The sequence below is a fragment of the Pongo abelii genome, chromosome 4, assembly GCF_028885655.2.
Source record: "Pongo abelii isolate AG06213 chromosome 4, NHGRI_mPonAbe1-v2.0_pri, whole genome shotgun sequence".
NCBI classification, from domain to species: domain Eukaryota; kingdom Metazoa; phylum Chordata; class Mammalia; order Primates; family Hominidae; genus Pongo; species Pongo abelii.
Window position 1 is genome coordinate 4509759 of NC_071989.2, and position 17498 is coordinate 4527256.

The following is a 17498-nucleotide window of genomic DNA, read 5'->3' on the forward strand; positions in this document are numbered from 1 at the left end:
GCAATCCTTTTGTCCAACTAGGACCTCTGATCTACTGATCCTCTGGCATAAAAGAAGAAAATCTCATTAAAATTTTTTAATTTACAAAATGAATTACATTCTTAAGATTTGAAAACAAATTACGTTTTTATGATTTAAAAATGAAGTAAATGAACACCGAGCCGGGGCAATTCCTTCCCCTTACACACTTCTACTGTCTGTGAAGTTCCCATTTGTACACCCCGTGCTTCTCCCAGGTCAACAGTGAGTTCAGTTTCTTGAGTAAACCTTCGAAGTGTCTCTCTGCATACTCCAGCAATCACAAAGAAATGTTCTTAATGTCTCATTTTTATTTAAAAGGGAGAAATACTATGCACTCTATTCTTAAGCTTCCTTTTTTATTTAAAAATAAATCATTAAGATATTTCCATGTGGCCAGGTGCAGTGGCTTATGCCTCTAATCCCAGCACTTTGGGAGGCTGAGGTAGGTGTATCACCTTAGGTCAGGCATTCAAGACCAGCCTGGTCAATATGGCAAAACCACGTCTCTACTAAAAAGACAAAAATTAGCTGGGTGTGGTGGCGCAGGTCTGTAATCCCAGCTACTCAGGAGGCTGAGGCAGGAGAATCTCTTGAATCCAGGAGGCGGAGGTTGCAGTGACCTGAGCTTATGCCACTGTACTCCAGCCTGGGTGACAGAGTGAGACTCTGTCTCAAAAAACAAAACAAAACAAAACAAAACAAAAAAGGTATTCTATGAAAGCATGTAAAAAGCTTTCTGTATTAGCCGTTTTTAAATGTAGAGTTTAGTAGTGCTAAATATATTCACATTGTGCAACAGATTTCTAGCACTTTCTTTCACCTTGCAAACCTAGAATTCTATACTCATTAAACAACTCCCAATATTCTCCTCTTCTAGCCACTGGCAACCAACATTTTACTTTCTGCTTCTGCGAGTTTAACTATTTTAGATAACTGACATAAGTGGGATTATCCAGGACTTGTCCTCATGGGACCGGTTTATTTCACTTAAAATATTGTCTTCAAGGTTTATCTATGTTGTAACATGTAACAGGGTTCCATTCATCTTAAAAGCTGGGTAATATTCCATTGTTTACATATACCACACTTTATTTATGCATCAATGGACATGCAGGTTGCTTCCACTTCCTGAATATTGTGAATAATGCTGCAATCAACATGAATATGCAAATATCTCTGCAAGTCCCTGCTTTCAATTGCTTTTTATATGTGGAAATTTTTCATTTTATTTATTGAGGAATCTTTGTACTGTTTTCCATAGAGGCTGCACCATTTTACCCTCCCACAAACAGTGGACAGGGGTTCCAACTTCACCTAATCTTTGCCCACACTTGTTATTTTCTGGGGATTTTGGATTATTTATCTTGGTAGTGGCCTCCCTGATTTGTGTGAGATGTTCTCTCCTCGTGGTTCTGATTTGCATTGCCCGAGTGATGGGCACTGTTGAGCACCTTATCATGTGCTTGCTGGAATGGTGTCTAACTTTGGAGAAATCTCTATTCACTCCTTTATACATTTTCCAATCAGGTTATTGGTTTATTTGTTGTTGAGTTGTATGTTTGTTTTTTATTCTGTTTTTTATCCCTTATCAAATACGTGTTTTGCAAATATATTTCCTCTTTAGGTAGGTTGTCTTTTCGATCTATTTTTTGTTCACTTTGGTCGCCAAAGTTTTTAGGTTTGTTATAGTCCTATTTGTCTATTTTTACTTTTTTGCCTGTACTTTTGGTGTTACATCCAAGAAAACATTGCCAAATACAGTATCATGAAGATTTCTCTCTATATTTTTTCTAGGAGTTTTGTAGTTTTAGGTCTTATATTTATTTCTTTAATTCATTTTGAGTTCATTTTTTGTGCATGCTTGACGTATATAACTTCATTGTTCTGCATGTGGATATCCAGTTTTCTCAACACTATCTTTTCTACATCATGTGGTCTTGGCACCCTTATGAAAAATTATTTAACATTACACAGGACAGTTGACTTCTGGGCTATTTATTCTTTTCTATTCAGTCTGTCTTCCAAATAGGAACACACTGCTTTGATTACTATAGTTGTGTAATATACTTTAAAATCAGGAAGTGTATGGTCTCTAGATTTGTTCCTCTTTTTCAATATTATTTTGGCTATTCAGAGTTGCTTGGGATTCCGTATGAATTGTAGGATTTTTATTTTCTGAAAAAAAAAGGTCACTGGGATTTTAATAGAGATTGCATTGAATCTCTAAATTGCTTTGGGTGATATGGACATTTCAATATTAAGTCTTCCAATTCATAAACATGGATGTTCTTGCATTTATTTTTGTTCTCTGCTTTTTTTAAAATTCTGTTTTAGGCAGGTATTGATTTATGTAAACAGGAATTTAATTAACATATGAATCTTTGGATTAGATTGGTTCAATTTTGCTATTAGAAAAAAATGCTGTGGTAAATAACTACTAACACACATAGTTTTATAGTCATGCAAAGTTGTGTCTAGGAAAAATTCCAAAAAGTGGAATTTCTGAGTAAAAATTTATAGGCTTTTGAATTGTTTTCTATTTTACTTATAATGTTTTATTTTTATTTTTTATTTCCATAGGTTTTGGGGGGAACAAGTGGTGTTTGGTTACATGAATAAGTTCTTTAGTGGTGATTTCTGAGATTTGGTGTAGCAATCACCTGAGCAATATACACTGTATCCAATTTGTAGTCTTTTATCCCTCACCCCCATCCCACCCACTTTAGCACAAGCACAAGCTAAGTGCTCTTCTCTCTATTGCAAATAGTCTTTCTAGTATGACCTTTATCTCGATGTTATTTATTACTATTATTATTTTGTTGTTGTTGTAGGTTTGCACAGATTGTAGCTTTTGCAGTCAAATTTAGCACCATTTTCTTTTATGGTCTCTCGGTTTTAGTCAGGCAGGCTTTCCTTTCTCCAAGGTTATAAAGGAATTTGGCTGCGTCTTCCAGTTCTTTGATGACTTAGCTTTTATAATTAAATATTGGAACCAGATTTTTCCTGGGGTGTGGTGTGAAGACTGAGTCCAAGATTAATATTTCCATAACTCAACCCAGCTGCCCCATCACCACTTATTGAAAAGATCATCTTTACCCTCTTATTTTAATTGTCATATTAATTGTCCTCCAAAGTCCCGGTGCATTTCAGTGTATTTTTTTGTTCTATCTCTTCATGTGTCAATATCACACTATTTTAATAATGATAATTTTGTCATGTGTTTCACCTTTCATTGTTTTTCCTTTTAGAGTATTCCTGAATCTTATCTTCAACGTGAGCCTTGGGATCAACTGGTCTTATTTCTCCTAAAATATCTGTTGATATCTTTTTATTGGCATTATGTGAAATTTGTTAAATGAATTACAGGCATTTCTTATAGCTTTAGTTTTGAGTATTCTTATTCAAGAACTTGGTACTTCTTTTCATATATTCAGTTCATTTTTGTGCCCTTCAATAACTTTTGAAAGTCTACTGCAAGTAAATGTGGCTTATTTTCTCTTCAATTTATTCCAAATCATCTTATATTTGGTGTTTGTTATTTTACACCAGGAATTTAACTGCATCAGAGCTATTTATGCTTGTTAACTAATTTTCTACATTGCACAACTTTTGAATTGTAATATTGTTTGCAACAGTGTTCAGTTGATTCTCTTATTTTCTTCAAGAAGCTCTATTATCGTATAGTAATAGAGTTATCTTTTCTAAGTTATATATCTCTGTTTTATTATAATTGCATTAGCTATTGTTAAATGATGTTGGTGATAAAGAGAATGATGATCATCAAATAAATGATTTCACACACAAATGTATCAGCAATCTCACTGGATAAATGTGAGTGCAATATCCTAAATGAAAAATGAGTAAACATAGTTAAAAAGCACTGTAAAAATAATCGTTTAATAATCAAATAGAGCTTATTTCAGATATCAGGACAGTTTATCTTTAGGAACTCTATTGATCTAATTCATAATATTAAAATGTTTAAAGAAAAAAATTTATACTCATTTCCATAGGTGCAGACAGGCATTTGGAAACATTCAACAACCATTCATGATGTTAGAAAAAATAACAAATCGAGAACAGGTGACCATTTTCTAACTGATAAAATGTGTCTACCTCTATTCAAAAGCCAGGATTATACTCAATAGTGAAACACAAGAAATATTGCAAATTCTCGTGTTTAACTTGTGTCCTACTAGATGGGTAATTTTAGTGACCATTCCATGATCACATAAACCAGATATCTCCTCTATTTTCAGGACATAGCAATTGTTCTACACAAAGCCAATTTCCTTTATTAATTATATGATTGGGACTTTTATACATTCTTACTTAAAACTTGATCTGTCATGGATGTAGATATATGAATCGAAGTGATCACAACTCAAGTTGCTTCTATTTCTTCTTGCAGTCCCTGAAGCTTCTGCTTCATGAATATAGTTACTATGCTATTTCATGTGTAGAGTTCAGAGCTGCTACATCTTATTGGTCAACAGTTCATTTTTATATTATAATTTCCTTTGTTTAATTTTGGTCTTGTTTACTGGTTATAGCTAAATTACTGCTTGTTTTGTCTGATAGGAAGATCGTGTTCCCTGCTTTGTTTCTCTTTGCTGGCCTAGCTTTGCCTATTCATCAGTTTTCTCATCTTTATAGAATCACATTGTTTTAGTAATGTCCCACTGAATAACCCAAATTTGCAATTTACTTTGCAACTGAATTTTAAAATGTGCTTATTTACATTTCTTGAAATGAGAAATAGGTTTGGTCTCAGCTTTGCCATATTATTTTATGTATGTTCTATGTTCATAGAAGTTTTAAAAATCTTTAATTTGTGTTCAGTTTTCTTAGTGCATTTTTTGTGCATAGTTTTCTGACATTTAAGAAAGCTTGTATTTCTGTTGTTGTTGTAGTGATTATTTATAATTGTAACCTTATATAGTACCTTTCATCCTTTCATTACTTAGGCAGTTTTTAATAGTCCCCCTCTTAAAGCAGTGATAAAGTTACCATTTTCTTTTCTCTTCATTGTCCTCTATCAGCATCAATTTTAGTCAATAATGTTACCTGTTTCAGCATTGTCATTATTGTGTTAAATATCTTTATGATATTCTTGAGGTGTATACTATGCATAACATTATATCATTTTCTCTTTTCTTGCAATCTTTGCTAGTAGCCTCCTTGTGAAACATCTCATTCTGTTCAGCCTCCCTGATTAGTGATTGCCGTCTTTGCTTCATACATTCTAGGTTGACCGATGATTTTTGAAGGTGTAATTTCCATAATCATTTCTTGATTGGCTGAAATTTCTTATCTGGTAGTTTATGTAAGCATTCAGAAAAAATTTTCTTAGTTTTTGTGTGTGAAACACAATAATTTTGTCAAGATAGATCTCAATTTTTAGGTCAATTTTTCCTGGCCTCAAAAGGTGCACTTTGAAAACATAATTTTAAATCTCATTTCACAAAAAAATGTTTTTTTAGATGGCAGATATACAGGAGGTCATCTCTTTCTCTGTGGCAGAATAAGGGAAAGACTTCAGATTTTGTAAAGTCTGGGAAGTCCCTTCTTCCAGCAAGGAAAATTTGCTTTTGTTTCATTGTTTTATCTTGTAATTTTGGAGACTTCAGTTATGGATATATTGGATCTCCATATAAAATTTTCAATTGGCTATTGCTTTCAACAAAAATGTCTGCAGGGATTTGGTTAGAATTGTTTCAAATTTGTAATTTGGGGAAATTGACATCTTAACAAAATTCAGATTTCCAATTCATAAACACTCTGTTTTTAATTTAGTCTTTCTTTGACTTTTCTGTCCAAAGTTTATAATTTTCATCATACAAATCTTAAACAAATTTTCTTAGATCTAGACATAAATATTTCAAGTTTTTTTGGTATTATTACAAGCTGTATATGTTTTAAATTACTATCTAATTGTGGATTGCTAATGTACAAAAATACAATTAATTTTTGTATATTGACTTTTGATGCAGCAATATTGTTGAACTCATGTATTATATCAGGGAGTGCTTTTTTGTGCATGCTTTGAACATCTGACACCAATAACCATATAGTCTATGTACAGACAATCTTCTTTCTTTCTTTCAATATTCTATATTTCTCATGGTTTTTCTTTTCTAGTTTCATTGTACTAGAGTTCCTTCACTATGATATTGTGGTAAGCAGAGTGATGCTCCCAACCCGCAGAATGAAAAAGATGCTCACACCCTCATCCCCAGAACTTGTAAATATGTGAGTGGTAAAAGTGACTTTACTGGAGTGTATAGGAATATGGACAATAGGATTATCCTTGAGACAATAAGATTATCCTGAATTATCCACATGGACCTAATTTAATCACGAGTTCTTAAAAATGAGGAGTCCTTTCAGGTAGGATGACACAAGTGAGAAGGATGAACAAAGAGAAGAGATCCAGTGGGTGAGGGGGAGTTGGCTCACCATGGATAGCTTTGAGCATGGAGAAAGAAGGATCGGGACCCCTGAGTGTGGGAATGGACCACCGTGCACAGCCAGTGAGAAAACGGGAGCTGGCTCCTGACCTGAATTCTGCCAAGTAATGGAATGAGCAACAAATGCATTATCCTCTGTAACTTTCAGTGAGAAACACAGCCTGGTGACACTTCGAGTGCAGCTCAGTAAGAAGTATGTCAAGCTTCCGACCCACAGACATATAAAATAATAAATATAGGTTGTTTCAAGCCACTAAGTTTGTGGTAATTTTTTGCAGTAGCAATAGAAAATTAATTCAGATATTGAATAGGAGTGGTGGGAGAGAACATCTTTGCTTCATTCTCAATCTTAGGGCTCTTTCTGCATTAATATGCAGTCTTTCACCATTAATATGGTATTAACTGTGGGTTTTTTTTTTTTTTGGAGGTGACCCTTGTGAGGTCAAGTTAGTGTTCTTTTTCAGCTAGTTTCCTGAGTTTTTATCAGGAATGACTGTTGGATTTTGTCCATTTTTCTCTACCTCCATGGAAGTGATTATATAGGTTTTTTCCTCTAACATCTTGACATAGAAAATTACATTGCTTGATTTACAAATGTTGAAAATATGACTCATACTCAATTATGACATTATCATTTTTATCTATTGCTTGATTTTATTTGCTTTTATTATGTTAAATATTTTTGTGACCATGTTTATGAGGGTTGTTAGTCTATATTTTTCTTTTCTTGTAATACTTTCATTTAGTTTTAATACAAGTGTAATATTGGACTCATAAAATAACTTGAGAAATTTTCTCTGTCTTGTATTTTCTGGAAGAGGTTCTATAGAATTGATATTATGTCTCCATGAAATGTTTAATAGAATTTCCAGTAAAGATATGTGGGTCCAAAGTTTTATTTGTGAGAATATTTTAAAATAAGTTTAATTTCTTTAATAGAATTATACTATTCTGGGAATTTATTTCTTCTTGAATGAGCTTTGTTAGTTTGTACCATTCACAAAATTTATGCTATCACTTCTTTTGCTTATCTTTACAAATATTTTCTTATTACCATTTTTATATCTGCAGAATCTCTAGTGATGTCACTTCTCACAATTTTAATATTAACAATTTGTCTTTTTTTCCTGATAAGTCTGGTTAAAAGTTAATGAATTTCATTGACCTGTCAAAAGTAATCTGCTTTGATTCCATTGAATGTTTTCTGCTTTATTTTGTTTTCAATTCTATTGATTTCTGCTGCTCTATTTATTATTTTTTCTTTATGCTTAATTAGTTGTAATTTTCTTTTTCTGCCTAATTTTTTGATGTGAAAGTTCTAGCAACTGACTTGAGACCTTTGTTATTTTTGACTTAAGTCTTTAATGCTATACATTTTCCTCAAAGTACTACTTTATCTACATCCTATACATTTTTTATGACATGCTTTCAATGTACTTTATTTTTAAAGATTTTCCAATTTCCCTTGGGATGGCCTTTTTGACACAGAGATTATTTAAAAGTATGTTGCTTATTTTCCAAATTTTGTGGCACTATTCAGGTATCTGATATTGATTTCTAATTTAATTCATTGTAGTCAGAGAATGCACTGCAAAATCTGAGCTATTTAATCTGTATCTTTTTAGATGTCTATCCAGTTTTCTCAATTGTATTTAATAAACAATGTATTTTTCTCATTAATTAAAAATGGCAGTATTATCATACATATAAATCTCATATATTATTGAATCACATAAATTGAAAAATGGCAATGTTTACTGAACATATTTAATTCACAGCTTGGCTTTTGCATGTGGACTATATTCCCCCAAAAACATCCATTATGGACAAAAAGCCATGATAAATTCTGTGGGCATCTTCAATTTTCCATATCCTTTTGAATTAAGCTGCAGAATTGTTCAGGCATTCGGTCACATTCTTTTAAATAATTATTCTTTTTCACAAAGTTTACTTGGCTTACATAGTTTTAGGTATTCTGGGTTCTTTTACGCAGTAAGAATTCAAAACTTTTTAAGTAACTTAAAGAGGATATTGTTTGCGATCTTGACTTGCAGGATTACGAATGTCAAGATCATGAAGATACAGTTGATTTAAAATTGCACATGTTACTACGGTTTATGCTATGCTCAGACAGAATGTTCAAGTAATACTTTACGATCCAAGGACAAAGGTGATTTTTTTCTATAAATTTCTAATCATTTATTTTTTAAAGTGCTTGACAAGGGAAGTCAGTGATACACAAAAAGCACCAGAACATCTCTACCTGCCCTAGGGGAAGAGAGGGAGGCATGCAAATCAGAGGGAAGGTGACACCGAGAGCCTCTAAGCACAGGCATATCTATATCTGGATCTGTATCTACTCCTTCCCTATCTACGTCTATCTATATTTATACACAAAGGCTACAAAGCAGCCCTCTGAAATGAATTCTCACTGAAAGAATGAGAAAAACGAATGAGAAAAAGCTTGCCAGAGAAAGTGCTTTCACATTCTTAGTAGCTCAAGGGGCCTTCGAGAATCTACCTTAAGAGAGAAATCCAAGCTTCTGACAGAATGAAGAAAAGAGACTGTGAGCGAAAAATCAGTTTATTGTAAATTGAACTGTTCCTTCCAGAAAGTAGGCGTATAAAAGGAAGAAAGCTTTGCCCAGAGAGGAGTGTGCCTCTCATGACACTTAATGATTATTAGAGGATACATTTAAGGAAGTGAATAAATAGAAAGGTGAACCAAAACAGGGCACAGATTCATGGATGCCTTTGCTTGGTAAAAAATCTCCAAGTAACAAGTAGATCCTTCAGGTTGTTCTTTGGAAGGCTGCATTTATTTTTAAAAGAGTATTTCCTACAGCTTTTTTCATCATTCACATACATTTTTGAATATGTAAATATATATGTGTGTGTGTGCATGTGTGTGCATGTGTATACACACAAAGATGCATATACATAATTTTTTTAATTCAGGAAAGCATCTTTGCCTATAGATGACATTTTATATTGACAGTGCTTTCCATAATATCTGATCATTGGCAATCAGGATTCCGTATTTATGGAAGAAATATTTTCTTTACATACCTCAAGGCATGACTATCTTGCATCTTTGCAAACTGCCCAGGGCAGAGTACTCTGGCGCTATCTGTTAACACCAGAAGGTTCTGAATTACATATTTTATGTTAAGATGCAAAACAGTGTCACCTAGGGGCCTCAGATCTTTGAGGAAAAATGGTATTTTTGTAATGAGTGTGTCTTTTTCCTTCATCAAGTCACTTTTCTGAGCATAAAAAGATGTTAATTTTTTGACTCTTCTTCCATAGTCATATTAAGAGGAATTTTCCATAAAGGCATTTATTGGCTGTAGTTAAAGTGAAATATACGCATGAATTACATGCTAATAGAATGAAAAGCCCTTGCTGTGAATTTCTTTATAATTAATATCCAGACATATTACAGGTAGCAGGGGGTCTATTTTATCTATTATTTTGACTTAAAGTGGGCATATTAGTGACTAGCCTCCTGATTGGGCTTAACTGTTCTTCCAGTCCTTCTTCTCACAGAGAAACTAGGAAGGCAGAAGGAGCAAACTGCTGTTTTTATACAAAGCAGGCATCTACCAGTCTCCGGATAGTCACAATTTTATTATTTTATTCTAAAGATAATATCACTAGTGCAAAAAAAATTATCGAGTAGGGGGACTATAAAAAAGCCACAAATGACAGTTACTTCTGACTGTCAATCCACATATTTAATGAGAAACTCTGCCCGATTTAATGAATCCTGGTCCTTCAATCTGGCATCATTTTAAACATAACCTGCCTCTGCAATTCAGTGGTGTCAGTTTTTGGCCTCCATTGTGGCAGCTGGATGTACCTCTAATGGAAGGAGGTTTTCTAGTGAACTATTAAACAGATATAAGAAATCACTACTAATTTACTCAGACAGAGAGGGCAAGAAAGCATGTGTGTCTCTGTGTGTGTGTGTGCACATGCAGAGAGAGAGACAGACAGACAGATAGACAGTTAGAATGTGTGCATGATGGTGTTGTAGACACAGGAAAATGTTGAATCGGGACTGGAAACGTCCTGTGCGTGCATTAGTACAGGGAGCAAAAACAATAAGACAGAAAAAATTGCATTTTATGTCACCAGTGCAATTCAATATCAAAGCCTAATTGGGTCACGCTTGCAGGTAAAGCCAGCGCGCTGCCTGCCGCCAAGAGGAGAGACCACCTTAGTCCCTCCCTGCACGTGTGAGTTTAGCCTGGCACAGGCTCACGCTCCGGTTTTATCTAAAATGAGTTCTCCTTCTGTCTCGTGCTGGTGGCTTGGTAAGCTGGAAGGAGGAAAAAGACCCGGTTTCCCTTGAAATCAGTAGAACTGGTTAGATCAGGGCTATTATTTTCCTTAATGGTGTGAAGGGAAACTCAGCCGTGCCTTCCACGTCCCGGCTTCTGTGGGCTGAACCTGACCCAGAGTCAGATGAAAAGTAGGAACCAAATGCCTTCCGTCTCAATCACTACTTAATAAAGAGAGCAGAGAAAGGAAGATGAAGGAGAGAAAAATCTGTTTCCGACCTACATGGAGTTATCTTACTCTCAACGTTAAAGAGGAAAAGAGGACATTACATTGGATTTCCCACTATTTCTTCTCTCCACTTCCTTCTCTCTCTTCCACTGCACTTTGCCGTTGTTGTTTGCGTTTTTTTTTTTAAAAGCTCCGAGAGACAGACGTTCACGGCTTCTCTGTGGTCCCAAGACTCAGTCTGGCAGAATCCAGGAGAAAGAATGCAGGTTATGTCGCGCAGTCAAAACAGTGACCGAGGCCAGTAATTCAGACAAGTCGACCCCGAGCGCTGGGCGACTCTAATGACTGGATTTAGTGGCAGGCGAACAATGGAGCCCTCAAGGCCTCAAGGAGGTAACGATAAATCCACAAAAGGTCGAAGTACCCTCCTCATGCAAAACTTCCTGCCGGACGGACGGTGTCCCCGCAGCCCAGGCTGGCCTCAGGTCTGTGACAATGCTGCCACCTGCTGCTCCAGGCCTCTCTCCGGGAGGCGAGGCGGCTCCGGGCACCTTGTCTCCAGCTGAGGCTGAGGGAGCACGCCTTTGTTTAGGGCCCCTTGTCTCGGCCTGTGTCAGAGCTTGCAGGGGCGTTGAGCCTTTCTCTGCAGGGAGCACTGGTTTTAGAGGACTCCTGCTTCCCCCAGTTGTATGAGTTCAGGTGTAAACCCGATATGCAATAGGATCCGGCGTGGTGTCCACACTCATTAGACACATGGCATCGTTTCCAAAGGTACGTGCAAGGCGGACACCCTTGATATCATGGGCATGTCATGCTATGGTGCTAAACCATACCTCCTGGGCAACGTACCTACAGTCTCTGCCCTGTCGCTGAGCAATTAAACAAAGTAATAGAAACAAAACGCCGAGGCGGCTGGCATTTTCCTTCTCAGCAAGACGGAAGAAAAACTTGTGGGAGTTTCACTCTTGCTGTCTTGTGCTGAGGCGATGTGGCTGTAAATAATGAGACATTGTGTAATTGTGTTGTCTGTCAAAATTTGTCTGATAGATGAGCCCGCGAGCATGGGTGGAAGTTAAGTCTGCCTCCCTGATGTATAATTTGTGGGCAAGGCGCTCTTTCACTAACCTTTCCTTAAGAACAAATATTCCTTCTCTTATAGCATCATTAGATTATTCATACAGCATTCCTTCGCTTTCTTTCATCACCCACTTGGTTTAAAATGTTCAGGTCTGCTATCAACAAACTGAGAATCTCCTGAAAAATGATGATCTTCAACTACTTTGTCATTTTTCAGAGTCATGTTTGGAAAAAGTGGTTCTTCAATATACACAATTATTGTTTTTTTTTAACCACTGTATTTAGGGTCATAACTATTCCTCTGTTTGGTACAGAAAAAATAAAGTTGATATCCCTTGTAGTCTGTGAATGAAAAAGAACATTTGGATAATCTTCCCAATTCACCAATTTAGGACTGCCCTCATCCTCACTAAAGGGTGATGTGTCTGCTTAACATGAGGGTAACAGAGTGGGGAGGAAAGCCTGCGGCGGGAATGGGTAATGAGGGGTAGACAGAGGCTAAGTAGGAGGCAGGGAGGCAGGGAGGAGCCAGACGAGGAGAGAAACCCTGAAAATATCAGCAGAGGCCAGGAGAGGGGGGCTCCTGATTCCCCTGACCTCCAAGGAAACAGTGCTGAACTCACAGTGAAGTAAATGTAAAGTCAGACCAAAGAGTTTAGTCACTTTGATGGTGTTAACTAGGAAAAGACAATGTTTAAAAATCACCATTGCCCCAGTAAGTCAATTGCAGGGAAATCGTCCTGTAACCACTTCCAAGAAGGATGGGAACAGGAGCATTTCACCAGGTACTAGTCTTCCTTTGGGGAGTGCCCCAGCATGAGGAAGAAAATGTCCTATGAAACCGGTTTCTGAAAAGTATTGCAACATAGGAAATTGGTATGTGGTTTCTGATTAAAGTGAGTGCTGTGAAATGGGTTATTTTAAGAAATATATGTTTATTGTATTAAGGGGACATTTGATACAAATTGCAGGATCTCAAATTAATTATACTTCTTCTAAATCAAAAGTGTAATTATTACCTGGGAAATCTGCTGGGAAGGAAGTTTAGTGATGGTTTTTATGTTAGCGATAAAATACACTTTTTCTCGTCTTTATCTCACTTCCAGACTTTGCAATACGTGGTGGGTTTAATTACAATGAATATGTCAAAATATCCCAAATTCCCCAAAATTACACCAGTCTACAGTCTACTGTCTCTGACTCATAATATAACCTCTTTAATCCTGTCTGTAATCTCCTGTCTTTGAAGTAATGTGATGACCTTCTCCTCAAGGGACACACACACATTTTTGCACACTGCTAATCAAACATTTTAAGTCTAAAACACGTAAAATCTAATGTAGTTATCATCATGTCTAAGGTATTTAGTTACAAATCGATTCCCCAGCATGGCTACAGACACAGTGTACATACACTTTCCTATTTGTTGTTTGGAGATTGGTCACCGGCCATGTCACCATTAGTTGCAGTGGGTACCTAGCCAGGAAAAACAAGTTTGCACCTGACTCAACTCACAGGAAGGAGTCTGAAAAATAGGGCAAAGGCAAAGCTCTTTAGGGAAAAATTATGAGAAATTACTGCAAAGCGTCATCAACTTTCATTGAATGGAAGCAGTTGTGTTCACTTGGCATTTCATGTCAATAGGTAAATGGGTTTTTCCTTTGTTTCCTGATGTCAGCAAATATCAAGCCCCAGTTGATATTTACTTTATTCCCAGGGGTCGGACTGTCAGATAGTTATCCTCTATAATCAAGTGTGGAGCCAAGTGTAGAAAGGCAAATGATACTGATGGCCCCTCGCAGGCCACAGCGATTCACTCAGATCCCAGCACACTGTCTGCTGAGAGCTCACCTATCAGATTTAACGTGTGAAGCTTCCAACTCCTTAGATAATTCAGATTCTAGCATGTGCTAGGATTTACATCCATCACTTACTTATTTTCCAGTAGGCCTTTTGCAATGTAAATGTATGGGGTTCATTCACTTTTACCTAAAATAATACCCTGTTATGAGTCTTCTACCAGGTCCTCTAGCAATACCTGTGTTCCTTCAGAAATCACAGCATCAAAGGGGAGGTTTCCCCACTTAATCTAACCGACTTTTTGGGTATCTCTTTTCGTGTTCTCCTAAGTTTTCTTTCTCATTAAGATTCAGCCCTTTTATTGTTTTCCAGGTATTTTTTTTCTCTGAGCTCCTATTTAGAATTCTCCAAAAGCATTACGTAAGCCAGACAAAATGTGATTCACTATTATCTATGCTTCTTTTTATTCTTTCTCATAAATCAATCCTTTCAGCCCCTTTATCATTCTTGCTTCTCTTTGTGATTTTGAGTTTGCTGACATCAACATCATTTGTATAATGAAGTGCACCTACTCCATGTGGGTCTATGTGGGTAATGGACATGGGATGTCCCAACACGGGAACACTAGGCAGGGCTTTGTGAGGTCACACACAGGAACACACATACACAGGCGCACACACACTCATTCCAGCAGTCCAATCAATGTAAAGACCTGCCTTGTTTTAACCCTCACTACAGATACAGGCCCCTGCGCTTCAGCTTGATGCCAGAGGGCTTACACGTAAACCCTGCTTGACTTGGAAATCAAAGAGAGGTGAGAAGAGTTCAGATTTTCTCCTGCTGAGGTAGAAGGCTTGCCAAGAGACAAGACTGGACTCATAAGGTCTGCAACTGGCTTTATCTAGTTAATAGCAGCCTTTGACATCACAAAACATGCTATTTCCTTGTGTTCATGTCTTTAAGAGGAGCCACGGTGAAAGCAAACATTAAAGATTTTAATCTAACAAAAATGTGGAGTGAAAGTAAGACATTTTACACCTGCTCTCTGCACTACTATTTCAGGAGGAGGTCGGTCGCTGATCTTGAAACTGTTATTAATAAATGTTTTCCATCTGTGTTTGTTTCTGATTTCTCATCTGCATTGCAGTTATGAAATGTCCTCCAATGTTTGTCTCTTCTTCCTGAAATACAGTCTATTTCACATTGCACTGCCTATTTTCACAAGGCATCGCTGGACTAGGGAGTCCTCAGAGAAAGCCAGGTATGGTTCAGCTGTTTCCTTTCCAGTGTATACGACACTTGGGAAAAAGACAGCTTGAGGGTAAATTTCCCTCTTCGTTACAGATACCTCATTAATATTGTCTGCAAAACAAGTCCTCTCTCTAATTCAACACTTCCAAAATGAACAAAGAATTACAATGCCCTGCAGTAAAAGGCGACTTAATTGCATTTGGCCAATATTTATTTCGTGCACACTGTGTAAGACACATTGAACAAGAGAGTATAAAAATTGGTAAATTACCATCTCTTAACTAAATAATCTTATGGTCTCATAACAGAAATAGGGTACAATGAATGTACAAATAACAATTTTAATAAAGATAATAATGAGATTTTTAAATGATTGAAGTTATTCTCCAAGAACACTTTAAACAGTGTTTAAATTATTTCTATTTATTGAGCTTCTACTACAATGAAGACTATATGGTAATTCTAGGATTAGAGACACATGAGCAACACACACCACACACACACGCACACATCCTGCCTCTAACTCACAAACAGTAGAAAGCATGTGACATTAAACAATTGCATCATTTAATTCTTGCAACAACCGTGGTATTATAATCCCCCATTACATATGAGAGCACTCAGTGTAACCATAGGGAGTTGATCTGCTGCCAGCCACACTGAAGAGCCAGGGCATACTTCAGGTATCAGGGGTTGAGATTTGGCTAGGAGAGCTAGAATGTCTGGTTCCAACTCCAGTTCCACAACATGAAAGCTGCGTGACACTGAGCAAGTTACTCAATATCTCTGTCCGAGTTTCCCCGCACTGTAAAGGTTTGTTTTGAGAAGTGAATTAATCCTCATTTTGCTCTACCTAGGGAGATCTAGTATACAAGAAATTCCTCTGTCATCTTTACTTTTTTTTAATTAAAAATTTAAACAACTTCAGTGCTTGACCATTGATTTATTTGGTAGAAGAAACTTTTCCTCCTTTTTATTTTTCTTCTATTCTTCCTTCTTTCCTTCCTTCTCAGTTTCTTTTGCTGTAATGGTGGGGGTTATTGTTCTCTTCCTCCTCCTCCTCCTCCTCCTCCTCCTCCTCCTCCTCTTCTTCCTCCTCTTCCTCTTCCTCTCCCCCCTACTCCTCTTCCTTCTTCTTTGGAATAACTGACAGTGTGCATAATTATTCACCTCTTGCAACAGCAGAATTAAGTGACAAATATGCTGCTTACTTTCATTAACTCTTACTCTAAATTGTTAATAATTTGGCTTCCAGGAAAAAAAATCACAAAATGTTAAGATATAAATGGTTCAAAAGTGCACTACTTCACCACGTTTTCTTTCTATTTTTTTTCTGGATACTTTTTTTCAACATGTGCACTGACTAAGACAGTAGAACTCTCCCAGTGGCAGTCCATCTGATTTGTAAACCATAGCAAATAAATCATTGACTTCAGAAATACGTTACTTTGAAAAAACATGGCTAAAATGCCTCCAATTGTTTTTCCTTTACAGATTTTAGCAGAGAAAAATCTGATGCACCTAATGTTAGATTACAGCAAACGGAGTAAGAAGGGTATTTGTTTAGAAAATCCCTCAGCATCATTGCGAACCATTCAGGCAGCACAGGAGCTTCTGGAGGTGAAGGTGTCTGGTGAGGCTGATCAGACATGGGCTGAGTCTCCAAGTTCTCATGGGCACATGTGCTTCCTGCGCTTGGACTTCTCTCCTCCAGGCTCAGCCAATCTCAGGGGAGCCAGCGCTCAGGCAGGAGTGACTTCTCCCACAGACTCCTTGCAGCACACACAGAAGTTTCCAGTGATTCCCAAGAAAGGTTAAATTGACAAGAACATAGTCACCATTTTCTATTTTTTATGCATTTTATAGAATTGAGTGTGATTTTGGAACGCAGACAAACATTCAAAAGATCATACTACTAGAAACATTATCATCTTGCCACCCATTTAGCTTGGAATCTTTGATTTAGGTGAGTTATTTTACATAAAACATATAATTTTATCAATTGAATTTAGCAATTGTAAAGGTAATCCCAAGCTATACTCACCATAAGAAACACAATCACTAATAGCTATTTTAAAAATTATGGGATCTAATTTTTCCCTTTATTCATTTTACTTGTAATAATGTAATCTCAGTATAGCACATTGGGGCTAATTAATTAGGACAGTTCAAGTTGGAATATAGTTGCCTGTTAATGAAAATGCTTGATTTCAGAAATGATCACCTATTCAATGACATACGAGAATTATAACATAACACATAATTTATATTTATAATATAACAATTACTTGATTTCATCATTTAAAGATATTTTATAAAAGTGATTCCTAATAGAAAACAATAATTTAATTTTTAAAACATAAA